Here is an 11,246-nt window from a genome sequence, read left to right on the forward strand (position 1 = left end):
GGCACATGCACGTGCATACACACAGAGACACAGACACACACATGAACACAGATGTAGGCATACCCAAATAGCACACTTACAAACATAGAAAGAGACTGAGTCTCACTTGCACACACACAGACACACAAACATATGTATACACAGACACACAGGCACACATATGCACCTACATAGACATAAAGACATATACTCAGATGAACACAGACACACAGACATACATACACGGAGACATTTACACATACACAGAGACGTACACACAGACATAATTACAGACACTCATAGGCAGACACAGAGAGGGAGACATACACAAGAATGAAAATACAGACACAGACATACACAAACATACAGACACTCATCCACAAGCCAAAACAGACGCCTGCACAAACACAGATATACAGATGCACACACAGACACACATGGACATATATACAAATGCAAATACAGACACACATACATATGCACAGACTCAAACACTGTTCACATGCAGGCACACAGACACACGTGTGCAATGACACATGCACACATATATAACAGACATAGACAGACACCCACAAGCAAGTACACAGACACAGACATATAGACATACACAAAAATATGCACAGACACGTATACAAACAAAGACGTGGAGATACAAACGGATATATATAGAGACACACAGACATATAGACATACTTATACACACAGATATACAAACACATACACACATCAACGTACAGACACACATGCACACAAATACACTTGCATGTGCATACATACCCAGAGACATATAAATATACGCGGACACATGTGTCAACACACGAGCGCACACAGACACACAGATTTATTGGCACACACAGGCATACACACATGCACATAGAGACAGAATCGTATACACAGAGACACACAGATAAATGCAAACAGACACGTAAACACAGACAAACACATAGACGTATACACACTGACGCACAGAGATACACACAGATATATGCACAGACACAAATCACATACACATAAATGGAGACAGGCGACGACATGCACAGACACATATACACACAAATACCAACACACACACGCACACAGTGCCACACAAATACATATACAGAGACACATAGACGTATACACAGTGACGCACAGAGATACACACAGATATATGCACAGACACAAATCACATACACATAAATGGAGACATACAAAGACATGCAGAGACACACATACACACAGAAATACATGCACACACTGAGAGACACACAAACACAGTTGCACACACAGAGGTACACTGACATATGGAGAGACGCATATAGACATACATATATAGTAAACATACGAACACAGGCAAACATACACTCAGACATGCACATATCATACACATAGACATATACCCAGAACACACAGACAGCAAACATACAAAGACACATACATAGGTAGACACACAGACACACAGAGACATACACAGATAGTCACGCACATGCACACACAGACACTAAATATATATACACAAACACACATACATAGAGACATGGACTGTATTCACAGAGATACAACAGTCACAAACCCCTATGCACACAGACAGACTTGAACGACATATACACATGTGCACACAGAAATATACACAGATACATATATACACACAGACACACTCAGACATGTACACAGACACACGAAGATACAGAAACAGAGATTTACACAAACGCAGACAGATACATACACAGATATAGACTCTGATCTACCTGTGCACACGAAGACATACAGATGTACAGACAGGCTCACACATGCACATATAGACACACATACACACACAAATATACACAGAGATAGATACACAAACATACACAGGACACATCTAGTGCAACACAAAGACACAAACAGGCGTATACACATGCATACAGGCATAAAGATATATATACACACAGACATATACACACAGTGACATAAACAGACACACAACACAATCAAACATGTACACAGATACAAAGAGACACATAATATATACATAACACGTGCAGACACAATCACACATAGACACACATAAATGTATACACAGACATACAACCTATGCCCAAACAGACACGAACAGACATAAGGTAGACACAATCGGTTATAGACACAGACACAGTCACATACAGACACGCTCACACGCAGAGATACAGACATCCTCACACACACCCGGAGCATGCGTGCACACAAAGAGACACAGACATGCACACACAGACACGTACATACACTTACACCGACATAAATACAGAATCTCAGACACTCAGACACACACATCAACACACATACTTCTAGAGATTCAAAGTTACAAATACACAAGTGCACACAGACACACACACAGACTCATACACTTATGTACACAGACACACAAACAGGTAGTCACACAGACATATGCACAGAAAAACATTCCCCACACACGTCCAGAGGCACAGACTTCCACGTAAAATACATGAGCACAGAGAAACAATACAGACGTATATAGAAACACACACAGTGCACACGCACATGCTCACCTAGACATACACAGACATAAACAGACACACACAGATAGACAAATTCACACAGTCACACATAGTATATACACAACGCAGATACGCACACACACAAATACACACAGACATACACTGGCACAATCATAGACACATTCACGGAGACACACAGACATACACAGGCACAAGCATATACACATTCACAGTCATACACAGACACACCCACACACGCACAGACACAACAAAGATGTCTACATAAACTCACACACATGCGCATATACAGAGAGACATAGACACAGACACAGAGAAACAGATATATAACACAGACATATTCGGACGTATGTGCACACTGACGTACAGAGACACAAACATACACAGACACATAGGAGCAGAGACACATGAACCCATAGACATATAGATAGACACACAGAGACACTTGATGCACATACAGACTTACACACAGAAACACACCCATGTGTGCACACACACACACAGCTGTACAGTCCCAAACCCAATGAGACACGTATTCACAGACATACACTCATGCACAGACATACAGACACCCACACAGACAAATACACAGATGCATATGTGAAGAGAGACACAGATACATACAGAAACTCATAGACACTGTATGCACACAATATTGCTGACATACAACAAATGCACATGCACACAAAAGAGACACACATACAGAGATACACGCAGACACAAAAATAGACGTAGAAACAGACAGATACATAGACACATGCATGCACACAGAGACACACGGAAGTATACACAGACATACACACTTGTATACACAGAGACTCACACAGACATATGGATATATAAGCAGATAAGGATATGTCTGTATGTATGTATATATGGATATACACACACAGACACACAGAGGCATATGCAAAAGTACATCATAGACACACTGATACAATACATCTTCAGCGGCACACACATGTGAACACAGACATGTATACACAGAATATACACAAACACATGCACACAGAGAGACACACAAAAATACAGACACAAAAACACGCACATACAGTTACACCAACACACACAGACACATATACACACAGACACAAATATGTGCACACAGACATAGGCAAACTCAGACTTATAGCAGACACATATTCACACCCAACACAGACATATACACAGACTCACACCCATGTACACACAAACATACATATAGATACAGATCCACATGTGCCCAGTCATGAAACACAGACATCAATAGCACACTCAGACACACACAGATGCATATCCACACATGCAGAGAGACACACATGTACACACACACAGCCACTGCACTCTCCTCCCATTGTTCATCGATTTGCTTGAGCGGGCACCTGTAACGCCTCCATTGTGAGACCTGTTGTTACTGTCTTTGGCATACCGAATATGTCAAGGGCAGCTTGCCTGGCTTTGCCGTGTGGGTGAGATGCTCTCGGTAGCTTGCCGGGGTCTCCAAGAGGGGCGAAGGAATCGACCCTGGGTCGGCAGCGTGCAAGGCAAATGCCCTACCCGCTGTGCTATACACTCAGATAGATACAAACACATATAGATACAGACACTTATACAAACAGTCATATACAGAGACACACAGATATATACATAGAAACACAGACACTATCAACTAGACACATACACCATGCATGCCTTATAAACGAATGTATACCAACACAGACACACAAAACAAATGCATAAACACCCACATGCAGAGACACACAAATGTAAACACAGAAATACACATTTACAAATTTAGACACACATAGAACAGAAAAATACACAGACTCAGACACACATGCACACATACAGAGACATGCCGATATATACACAGACACACATGGTGTAAACACAAGACACAGATATATGCACAAACATATACACAGACACACATACATTTATACACAGAGAAACAATCATACACACAGCACACCTACATGCACACACAGACACATTAGCATAGACATCAGACATATATACACACGGACTCTGACACACACAAATATACACACAGACTTAATCACTGACACACAGACAGAGCTAACCATAGAAACCATAGAAACATAGGCACACACACTGACATTTACACAGACACACACGTACAAAGACCTACAGACATACACAAAGGAACACAGACACAGATATTTATATGGACACAGACACATGCAGATACACACAGATATTTATACACAGATATACATTCATTCAGCGACACAGACTGCTCACATCGACAGTACACCCATATGCACAGACATATAGTTAGACACACAAAAATAAGACATATTCACAGACAACACAGACACAGAGACACTCACTTATATAAACAGAGACACATAGGCACGTTTCTGAAACTGATATCTTTTGCTACAAGCTGTCATCCCCAGGGGAGTGTCATCCCCAGGGGAATGTCATCCCCACGGGAATGTCATCCCCAGGCTGCCCAATTAATAGCTAAGACTCTCTGGGAAGCCCCCAGCTGCCAACTCCTTGCCCCTTCCACACACATACACACATACACACACACACACCTTTGCAGGGAACATTTTCTCTCTCCTCTCTCACCTGTACCCAATAGTGTCACGAGAGACACAAAGCTACAACAGACCCGTAACTGACCCCTGAGGATGCATCTGCTATGGCTATATTGGTGCCAATTTTTATAATCTTTATTCCTTGACCAGAAACACGAATAAGGCCCAAGGTTCTTGCCCCCACTCCCCGTTCTTATTTTATTATTTTCCCCAGATTTTTATGGAACTTTGGGGAAGGTTGGAGAGAGGGTAGAGAAAAATAACATCTGCTGAGATCAGAATTCCAGATGCCAAAACAGGTAACACCTGCAGAAATCCGAATTCCCGAAGATCCCAAAGGAATGCATCCCAGTTTGCCAACAGCACAGGGGTCATTGGGGGCAGCAGTCCTAAAGCTTGATATTACTGTCTTGATAGAAACGTTGATGCTTTAGCAGATTTGACACAGAGGCCCCTGACCCCCAGGCCTGGCAAGGGTCAGGCTGTATCTACATAATCTTTGTAGATACAGTGCTGCACCATGCAACCCTGCAAACTGCCCATCTGCAGCAAATCCTGAACTCTTTCCATTGTGTTTACCTGCACACACAAACACACACACAAACACACACACCGTCCCCAGGGCACTTCACCATGCAATCCTGCAAACTTCCATCCTGGGACAATCCTGAAGGCTTTCCATTGTGCGCGCGTGCAAACACACACACACACATACACACACACACACACCAATCCTGAACTCTTTCCATTGTACATACACAGAAACACACCTCCCTGGTCGCTGAACCATGCAATCCCGCAAACATCCTGAACTCTTTCCTTTGTGCATACGTGCATACATGCACACACCCCAATCCTGAACTCTTTCTCAAAAAGCCCTTATTCCTGCGTGGGTGAGCCCTGCCAGTCCCTATCGCTGCTGGTCTGACCCTCCCAGGGACGCACGTCTGTCAGTGTGCCCCACCTCACGAACCCTTGTCCCACTTGTGTGACCCTGTCCTGTGTGTGTTACTGTGACCGAACCCAGGCCTCTGCGTGCTTCCCTAGCTCAGAATCTGCCGTCCTGTTTTGGGGGACAGCCAACAGAAGCATGTCCCTGTTCTTTTAACCCCACATCAGAGCTTCTTCTCATGGCCTGTTCACCCTATATAAGACCATCACTAATTTGACCCAGAGCCCTCAGCCTCCACTTTGTGACCTCAACTCAGTGTCCATGTCCCTGCATTCCAGCATGATCTCAGAAAAGAAATTGGTCTCACCATAGGCCTCTCCCCACAGGCAACTCAGAGTCCTCGTACCTGACTTTGTGACCGCGACCTCAGAGACTTTTCCTGTGTGACACAGATTTGTACTCTATCTTTGATGTGACCCACCTTAGTCCTTGCTGTCCCTTACCTGACCTTACCTCAAAAACTCGTGCCCTTACCTTTGTCACAACCCCTCAGACCCCATGTTTTTGCCTCTGTGACCTCCACAAGGACCTTTGGGAATGACCTTTTGTGACACACCTCAGATCCCCATGACCCTGCTTGTGTGACCCCACTTCAGACCTTCTTATCTCTTTTTGTGTGACCTCACCTCAGAGTCCAGTGATCCTGCCCATGTGATCCTACCTCAGAGACCCTTTTCCCTGCTCGTGTGACCTCCCACCTCAGAGCCTCGTATCTTGCAGTTGTGTCCCCATATCAGAGCCTTGTATCCATACCTGTGTGATCGGAACTCAACCCTCATGTTGTTACCAGTGTGATTATCCACCTCAGATCCAGTCAATGCCAGCTCCGATCCCCACAGCCTTGCCTGAGAAATCACAACTGAGCATCCCATGTCCCTACTTTTATGACCTCACCTCAGATTTATATGTCATTGCTTGTGTCACCTCACCACAGAGCTGTGTACCCTGCTTGTTTATCCCTGCTTTAGAGTACCACGCCCCTGCTTGTCTTTGAGGTCCCAGTTCTGCGAATACACCTCAGTGCACATATTCCTGCCATGTGGCCCACCTGAGTCATTTCCCCTGCCCGTGTGATCCACTGCAGTGTCCCGTGTCCCTGCTTGTGTGACATCTCCTCAGAGCCCTGTCCCAGCTTGTGTCGCCACCCCTCAGAGCCTTGCTTTTGTGACCCCCCCCCAGTGAGAGTTCCATGTCTCCACTACTTTGACTGACCTCAGAGCTCTGTGTCCCTGCCCATGTGACCTCAGATTCCCATGACTCTACATAAGAGACCCTACCTCAGAACTATTAACCCTAATCTTTGCCCGTAATCAGAGCGCATGTCCCTGCTTGTGTGACCCCCCACTTAGAGTCCCACATCCTAGACATGTAACCTCCCCTGTGTTCTGTGTTCCCGCCTGTGTGATCTCAACTTAGATCTCTGTGTCAGAGCTGATGTCAGTGGCCTATGTCCCGCACATCTGACCACCCCTCAGAGACCCTTGTTCTTACCTGTGTGCCCCCTCCACAGATCATGAGTCCCCAACCATGTGATCCAACCTCAGAACCCTATGTTCCAGTGTGTGTGAACCTTACTCAGAGCCCTGTGTCCCTCAAAACTTGAGCCCATCTCAAAAGCCCGTGTCCCTGCCTGTGTGACAACACCTCAGATTCCCATGACCCTTCATGTGCGACTACACTACAGAGCCATGGACCCTGCTTGAGGGTCCCTACTTCAGAGAGCCACATTCCTGCTTGTCTGACCCACAAATGTCCGATGGATCTGTTCTGTGAGGCTACCTGTTTCCCTGACAACTGACCCCCACTGAGTCGGATAACCCTGCTAGTGTGATCCTTCCTCAGAAACCCTTGCCCTGGCCCTGTGACCTGTCCCCAGAGCCCTCTCTTCCTGCTTGTGTGACCCTTGCTCAGAGCCCCGAGTCTCTGATTGTGTGACTTCAACTGAGAGCCTCTTATTCTACTCATAAACCCTCCATCCTCAGAGCCCCATGTACTCATCATGTGACCCCCCCCACCCATTTGTCTTCCTTGCCTGGTGATTCCATCTTAGAGCCCTGTGTCCCTGCTTGTGTGACCCCCACTTCAGAAACCATGTCCCTCCCTATGTGGCCCTCTTCAGAGACCCGTGCCCATACTTGTGTGACCTCACCTCCGAACCCCTGTCCCTGCCCGTTTGACCCCTGTTGAAAGCCCCGTGTCCCTCTTTCTCAGAGTCCCATGTCCCTGCCTGTGTGACAACTTCTCAGAGCCTGTGTCCTTCCCCAGGTGACCTCTTCTCAGACTCCATGACCGTCCTTGTGTGACCCCTCCCCAGAAGCCCAGGTTTGTCCTCTGTGACCATATTTCAGAGCTCTGTGTCCCTCCCCTGTCACCACACCTCAGAGCCACGTATTTCTACTTATGTGACCTGTTCTCAGAACCCCTTGTCTCTCCCTCTGTGACCTCTCCTCCGAGTGCTGGACCCTACTTGTGTGACCCAACTAAGAGCCTTGTGGCCCTACCCTGTGACATCCCGTGAGCAACTCCTTGTGACCCTCTGCTTTGTGTCCCTCTTTTGTGTCCCTTTGTGTCCCCACCGTGACCATCCCTTTGTGATCCTCAGCTTTGTATCCCTTTATGACCACTCTTATGAGGAGTGGTCATAAAAAGATACAGAGTCCCATGTACCTACTTATTTGACCCCTCTTAAGAGGCATGTGTACCTCCTTGTGTTATGCTTCATCGGAGCCTCCTGTCCATACCGTTACCCCTTGAGAGCCATGTGGTGCTCCCTGTGTGACCCAATCTCAGAGGTTCATACACCTAATTTTGTGACCCCTTTCTAGAACCCTGTGACAGCCCCCCCAGAGGTCCGAGAACCTAGTTGTGTAAGCTCTCCTCAGAGCCCCAATCCCTTCCCTGTGACTGTATGTCAGAGCACCATGTCCCTACTTGTTTGACTCCTCAGAGTTCCCTTTATTTCCCTGTGTGACCCTTCCTCAGAGCTCCGTGTCGTCCCTGTGTGACCCTTCCTCAGAGCCCTATAGCCCTCCCGTGTGAGCCCACCTCAGAGCCCCCGTGTCCCTACTTGTGTGAGCCCACATCTGATCCCATGCCCCTTCCCGTGTGACCCCACCTCATAGCCGTGTGTCTGCCCGGGTCCCGGAGGGCAGGACCATGGCCCACCTTCCACTTGTCCCAGAGGAGCCGGCCGCTTCAGGAGGAGGCAAGTGTCCCGTCCACAGGAGTCGCTCACGTTCCGTCAGGTTCAGGATGAGCCGTGACTGTGCCGTGCTCAGTAACCCCCTTGAGTCCCTCCCAGCCCCTGGGTTTGATTTCTCCACGCCGAATCCGGCTCCCAGGTCCCAGTCAGCCCGGCCCCTGCAGTGGGGGCTGTTGACGGTGAGCAAAAATCTGTGCAGTCCTCGGGGAGAGGCGGGCGGTCCTGAGGTCGGCTGCCTGCGGCCTAGAGGCTTTAACACAGCTACTGATCCCTCCCACCCCCTCCCCTAGGAGTTGATCGAAGTACTTTCAAGTTTGGCACCAGCCTCGGTGTTGCTCAAGGTCACCTCTGACTGTTCTCTCGGGAGTTACTCCTTGGGGCTGGGGGCAGGTACGGGGTGGAACATGGCTGGGCCTTGTGCCAGACCAATGCCCGCCCACTATCCTCAGTCTCTGGCCTCGTCCCCGATGTCTCAATCCCAGTATTGGAGGTGTTTGGATTTGGGGCTCACGGGGAGTGAGCCCAGGGCTGTCTCTGCCATGCGGGTGCCTCCATCAAGCCCCCGCCCCATCTCTCCCCCTGGTCCTCAGCCATTCTGCTGCTTGGCTGGAGAGCACAGTGGTGCTTAAGATGGGGGAGGAGCCTGGCCTGGGACGGGGCTGAGTAGAGCTGAGGCTACCACCAAGGGGCAAGTACCCTCAGCATGTAGGAGCGGGGAGATGCGCTGAGCTTCTCAGCGCTCAGAATGGGGAGCACTGCAGAGCAACCGACTCCTCCTTGCCCTTCCTCACCCCGACGGGGCGATTCCCGCTCACCTGCTCGGAGAGAAAAGCACAGTGCAGGCTCCACACACGTTGCAACAACTTTATTTTAGAGAAAAAAATATGCTATCATATATTCTAAGGTAAAGAACAGATTATATCGTGGAACTCATACAGAACAGTTGATCCAAGTCATTTCTGGAACAATATGGATGGTAATGGGAGGTGCTGAGAAACCTTTCAGACTGGGGAGCCCCAGGGTATCTGAGTGGGGGTGTCTGACCGTGAGGCCTCGGGCCATAAGGGCCCCATAGGACAGCAGCCCCTGAGCTCTGGGACCCCTATCGACTAAGCTTCCGGGCTGGGCCACCCTGACGCTGCTGCCCATAGGGGGCAACAAGTGACTGCTGGTGCCACACCAGCTGAGTGGCACTGGCTCTCGAGCCCTGCTGGATCCCGCGAGGGGGCACACGGTGCCACGCAGGTGGGACCTGGTTTGTATGATTGATACGTGCCTGCTGGTGCTGTGCGTGTTGGGTGGCACTTCTTTTCGAGCCCTGTGGGGGTGCGGGCACATGGGGGGGCATAGGATGCCATGCAGGTGGGACCTGGTTGGGGGCCGCCACAAGTGGCTGCTGGTACCACATCAGCCGGGTGGCACCACTGGCTGAGCCCTGCTGGGCTGCGGGCCTAGGCTTCAGAGTAGCAGGAGCCACAAGTGGCCGCTGGTACCCGCCCTGCTGGGTGGCAGCACTTTTCAAGCCCTGCTGGGGTGCGGGCACATAGCGGGGCACAGGGTGCGACACCTGTGGGGTCTGGGTGGCGGGTGCAGGCACAGGTGCCCCTGGGTACCGCGTGGCCCTGGTGCCTTGGGAGGCACAAGCTGCCTCGGGGGTGCAAAGTGGAACACTGGTCCGCCCTGGGGACCACTTAGCCCTGGCACGTTGGGAGGCCTGAGCTGCCGCGGAGGTGCGAATCGGAAGGCTGGCATGCGTGCAGGGGCACCTTGGGTGCCACTTGGTCACGGAACATTGGGGGGCAGGGGCTTCGGCGCCGAAGGGAGCTGCATGGCAGGCACAGGCACAGGGGCGCCCTGGGTGACATTGGGGCCCGGTCCAGCGCCCGGCTGGTGTCTCTTACTTTGTGGGCCTTGTAGCTTCGCACTGTTGTTTCTCTTCCTCTTCGAGCGCTGCTGCGATATCCCTGCGGCCTGGACGCGGGTCGCCTGGCCATGGGGTGCAGCCATCGCAGCGCGTGGCTGGGTCATGGGGACACTGGGTGGATCCACCTCCATGTCGCTGAGTGGTTCCCCTTGGGATTCAGCGTCCATGT

This window comes from Sorex fumeus, unplaced genomic scaffold (assembly GCF_029834395.1).
Source record: "Sorex fumeus unplaced genomic scaffold, SorFum_2.1 ptg000111l, whole genome shotgun sequence".
NCBI lineage: Eukaryota > Metazoa > Chordata > Mammalia > Eulipotyphla > Soricidae > Sorex > Sorex fumeus.